Here is a 6,057-nt window from a genome sequence, read left to right on the forward strand (position 1 = left end):
AAAAAAAAAAAAAAAAAAACTCCATTCAAAGTTAGGGGAGGAAAGATTAATTTAGCTCACAGTTTGTAAAGGTTTCAGTCCACAAGCATCTGGCTCCCAGGCAGGGTGGCATGACATCGGGCATAGTGGAGGAGAAACAGTTCATGGTGGGCAGAAGGTAGTGAAGCAAGAAAACAAGGGGTCTTAGCAGCTTCTTTCTGCCCTCTTTACATTCTTTCTAGGCTACTGGGATAAGGGCAGTCCCAGACCAATCAGTGGACAGATTTAGTAAGCACACACCCTTAATTCCAGCATCATACACTCTAGATTCAGCCATCTTTGAAGATGAAGGCCATCTGTGAGGCTTTGGCTTCATCTAGACACAAACTATAACAAAGATTAAGATCAGTGAAAAACTTACACTAATTTTTTCAGGGAATAAAAGAATGAAACACTTTCCAATTTATGAGGCTAACATTACCCTGAAATGAAAACAAAAGATTATGATAAGCAAAGAAAATTATAAACCAATACTCCTCAAAAGCCTAGATACAAAGATATTCAACAAAATATGGTCATATTCAACAACGTATATGAAGAGTTCATTATAGCCATTGAGATTTGTCCCAGGAATGCAAGATGATTTCAGACCCAATTTATGTATGTATGTATGTATGTATGTATGTATGTATGTATTTAGTACGGGGTCTACAGGGTCTCACTACAGATCAGACTCACAGTGATCCTCTTGTTTTTAGCCTCCCAAGCACTGGGATTACAGGCAGGTGCCACCACACCCAGTCTCAGTCGCTGTCTCAGCGGGCCCTGGTGGTGGAGCCAGCATGGCATGCTGTGGATCAAGACCTGGTCCCTGCACTTGCTGAAGTAGGTGCTTTAGTCCGCTGAGCTATCTGGCTGACAGTCCTAATTTATTTTTTAAACAGGGAATTGAACCCAGGGCCTTGTTTATGATAGGCAAGCACTCTATCTCTGAGCTACACCCCAACTTCTTTTTTTTCCAAAATTTTATTGATAAACAGCAATGAGACAGTTTCAAATAAAATTGGAAGTACAGTTTCAACAAATAACACACTGCATATATTCTTCTTTACACCCCAACTTCTTTAAAAAATATTTTGAGATAATTCTTGGTAAGTTGCCAAGGCTGGCCTCAAATCCTCAGTCCTCCTGCCTCAGGCTTCCCAGTAGCTAAGATTAGGAAAGTGAACTACCACCCCTGGCAATCAGATTAAATATTCAATTGATATAATTTATCATTTTAACAGGATTAACAATTTTATAGTCATATCAACAGAGAAAAAGTATTTTATCAAATTTAACACCCATTTACATATTTTTTAAAACTCTCAGCAAACTAGAACTAAAAAGGAACCCTTCTCAACCTGACAAAAAGGCACTTAGGACAAATGTTTAGAGCCACGGATGGTTTTTCTTCTAAGGCTGGGATTAAGCCAAGGATACCTGCTCCTACTGCTGTCATTGAGCTTAATTACCTAAAGTCCTGGCCACTACCATGATATGCACATGATACATATATTATAGATTGATAAATAGATATGCAAACAGCCTGTGTTAATCAGACATTCCCCTGCATCTGCAAGGTTCTGTTCGCACAGATCCAACTGTGGATGGAAAATATTTGTGGGAAAATTGCCTCAGTACCACACATGTATAAACTTACTTTTCTTGTCATTATTTCCTAAACCATACATATAACAACTACTTTGCCCTTACATTGTATTAAATACCGTAAATACTCTGGAGGCGATTTCAAGTGGATGAGATCCAGGCATGGTGGTACATGTGCCTGCAGTCCCAACTTCTCAGGAGGCTAAAGCAGGAAGATTGAGCCCAGGAATTTGAGACTGTCCTAGGCAACATAGCAAGACCTCCTTTCAAAATGAAAACAAAACAGAAAAGTATACTGCAGGTTGTAGGGCAGTTCATATGTAAATATTAATGCCATTTTATATCAGGGATTTGAGCATCTTTGTATTTTGGTGTTCATAGGGGTCCTGGAATCAACACTGTACAGACACACATTTATAAACTAAGGACTACAATTGTCTTTAGCTGTAGATGACTTGATTGTGTGCAGAATCCTAACGAGTTTATATCTGTGGGTTCTTTTTTTTATTTTAGGGAAGGGTCTACAGGGTGTCAGGTTCTCACTACTAGACTGGACTTGTAGTGATCTGCCTGTTTACAGCCCCACAAGAGCTGGGATTACAGGCACGTGCCACCACGCCCAGTCTCAATTGCCATCTCAGCATGCCCCAAGGGGTGGGGCCCACATGGCAGGCCCCGGGGATCAAACCCCTGGCCCCTGTACCTGCTGCAGGTGCTTAATCTGCTGAGCTATTTGGCCAATCTTGTTTATGGGTTCTTTTTTGTTTTTAATCTTTTTTTGGTGCTGGGCCTCATATACTCTACCACTAAGGTATACTCCTGGTCCTAGGAATTTATAAAATTATTAGATCTGTTAAGTGAATTTAGCAAGAGCTCAACATAAAGGGTCAGGTTTATTTTTAATATACTAGCAATGATTATTTGGAAATTTAAAAAAATAAGAAAACAAAAATCTCATTTATAGAAATATCAATGATCATAGGGGGCCTGGCCCTAGCTCAGTTCTTTAAGTGGCTGCTTCCACAATGCTGGCAGCCTCAGGTTGCTGTAGTTCGATCCCCAAAACACTCCAGCCAGCCAAAAGTGCCCTGAAGGCATTCGAGGAGAAAAAAAAAAAAATCCTTAGGGCCAGGGAAATGGCTCAGTAGATCCTTAGGGCCGGGGAAATGGCTCAGTAGAATAAGCGCTTGACTGGCAATCGCAAGGATCTGAGTTCAATCCCCGGTTCCGCAAAAAAAGAAAAAAAAATCATAAAGTATGTAGGGCTAAATCTAACAAAGTGCATTCCAATCTGTCCATTAAAAACTATTAACATTTCTGAATATAATGAGGACCTAAATAACTGGAGAGATGTAGTCTGTACTGGAAGACTAGATATTGATATTACCTGTACCTGAATTTGTTTGTAGATTTAACGCAATTCAGTCAAAGCCATAAACAATGGACAGACTGTTTTTTTGAGAAATTGAAAATTTGATTATAAAACTTAATATAGAAATGCAAAGGAACTAGAATACCCAAGACAGTTTTAAAATAGGAAGAGTTGGAACACTTTTACTACACAATTTTCAATCTTACTATAAAGTTACAATAATTAGTATAGTGTAGTTTTAGCCTCACAATAAAACTCAATGGTACAGAATCAACCTTTCCATTGACTGATAAGGGGCTCAGAAGCAGACCCATGTGAAGGGAAGTGGATTTTAGTTTTAGTGCTGGGGATTGAGCCCAAGTCCTTCCACTTGTTAGGCAAGGTCTCTACCAGTGAACTGTATCCCCAGTTCAGTGTAATTGGATTTTACCAAAAGTGCCCAGTTAAGTCAGTGGGGAAGAGGATCATCTTCTTAAAATATATTTTAATAGTGTCTATTACTCATGCTAAATACTGGGTTTCAATGTTTATATAGGGGGGAATGGGAATCAAACTCAGGACCTCACACTTGCCAGGCAGGTGCTGTGTCACTGAGCTAAATCCCCAGTCCAATGTGTATATTTTGATCATATCCATCTCTCGATTACCAATTATGATGTAATCACTTACACCTGCCTCCCCCATTCCCTTCTTCTTGTCTAATAATAGTTTTCCTTCTACTTTTATGTCATTTTTTAAGAGTCCACATATTAGGGAGAATATACAATACTTATCTTTCTGCATCTGTCTTATTCCATTTTACATGATGATCTTCAGTTCCATTCACTTTCCTGCAAGACATAATTTCATTCTTCTTTATGGCTGAATAGCATTCCATTGTGTGTCTGTACTACTTTTTATTCAATCATCTGTTGATGTGTCTAAGCTGGTTTTATATATTAGTTGTTGTGAATTGTGCTACAATAAATGTGGGTATGCAGATACCGCTACAGTGTGGTGACTTTACTTCCTCAGAGTATAATACTAAGGAAAGGAATCTCTATTCTGATTTCTAAAGTGGCTGTTCTAATTTACATTCCTACCAACAATGAATGTAAAAGGATTCCTTTTCCCCAGCATCCTGGCCAGCATTTACTGTTTTTCTATTCTTAATGATAGCCATTCTGACTGGGGTGAGATAGAATTTCCATGTAGTTTTGATTTGCATTTCCTTCATGGCTAAAGATGTTGAACATGTTTTTATATACTTATATGGCACTTATACTATTTTTTGACAAGTGTTAACTTTTCTTGGTGCTAAGTTTTTGTGAGTTCTTTATATACTAATCCTCTGTCGAAAGAAAAGCTGGCAAAGATTTTCTCCCATTCTGTGAACTAGCTCTTTATTCTGTTGTTTTCCTTATAGTGTAGAAATTTTAATTTGATGTCTTGTGTATTGATTTCTGCTATTATTTCTTGTGCTACTGGGGTCCTGTTCAGAAGTTTTTGCATGTTTCTTTATATTTTCATTTAGCAGTTTCAAAGTTTCAATTCTTATACCAAGGTCTTTGCTCCATTTTTAATTGACTTTTTTTTTTTTTTTTAAAACCAGGGATAAACTCAGAAACTTATGCTTCCAGGCAGGCACTTATGCTGCTGAGCTATCTCCCCAGCCCTGAACTGATTTTTGTAAAGGGTGAGGGGGATTTAGTTTCAATCTTCTACATATAAATATCCAATTTTTCCCTGGCACCATTGGTTAAGTGGACTGCCTGGTTCAAGGTATACTTTTGGCTCCTTTATGAAGAATCAAATTGTGTATTGGACAGATGTGTTTCCCTGTCTTGTCTTATCCCACTGGTCATGTGTTTATTTTTATGTCAGTATCATGCTGATTTTGTTACTATGGCTTTGCAGAATACTTTGAAATCAGGTATTATGATGCCTCTAGCCTTCCTCTTTTCACTTAGGATCACTTTGTTACTTTAAGTCTTTTGTATCTCCATAGACATTTTAGTATTTTTTTTCTAATTCTTGAAGAATCTCATTGAAATTTTTTTTTTAATGTATTTGGTACAGGGTCTTACTACACAGCTCGGACTCATAGAGATCCTGCAGTTTTCCACCTCCCTAGTGCTGAGATTGCAGGCATGTGCTACCACACCCAGTCTCAGTGGCTGGCTCAGCATGTCTAGGGGCAGGGTCAGTGCAGCATGTGGTTCTGGGGATTGAACCTCACTCCCTGCACTTGCCTAAGCAGGCACTTAGTCCACTGAGCTGTCTTGCCAGCCCTTATTATTGGAATTTTAATGGGGATTGCATTGAATCTGAAGAATATTTTTGGTAACGTGGCCTCTTTAACAATACCACTTTGGCTAATCCACGAGTATGGGGTATCTTTCTATCTTCTATTTTCTTCATTTTCTTTCTTCAGTGTTCTATAATTTCATTATAGAGATCTTTTGCTTCCTTAGGTTTATCACTAGGTATTTTATTATTTTGAAGCTATTATGAATAGAATTGTTCTCCTAATTTATTTTGTAAGTGCATCTTTTTAACAGTGTTAAAACAATGAGAAGTCCATATGGAGAAAAATGAACTTCAACCCAGAACTTATATGCAGAAATCAATGCAAAATATACCTGTATGTAAAAAATATCTAAAAGTTAAGCAGAACTTTTAAAATTGGAGAAAATCTTCATGATGTTAAGGTAGCAAAATTACTTAGGCAAAATTACTTAGGTTTCATTTTGATGAAACCTCAAGTCATCAAAATGTAGAAGGGCTGGCCAAATAGCTCAGAGGATTACAGTGCCTGCAAGCAGGCACAGGGGCCAGGGATTCGACCCCAGGCTTACCATGCTGGCCCTGTGGGTGGAGCTGGCAATTGAGACTGGGTGTGCTGGTGTGTGCCTGTAATCCCAGCTCTTCGGAGGGATTACAGGGTCACTAAGAGTCTGATCTAGTAGTGAGACCCTGAGCACCCTGTAGATCCTTCCCCAAAATACAAAAGAAGAAGAAGAAGAAGAAGAAGAAGAAGAAGAAGAAGAAGAAGAAGAAGAAGAAGAAGAAGAAGA

The sequence above is a fragment of the Octodon degus genome, unplaced genomic scaffold (assembly GCF_000260255.1).
Source record: "Octodon degus isolate 3935 unplaced genomic scaffold, OctDeg1.0 scaffold00021, whole genome shotgun sequence".
NCBI lineage: Eukaryota > Metazoa > Chordata > Mammalia > Rodentia > Octodontidae > Octodon > Octodon degus.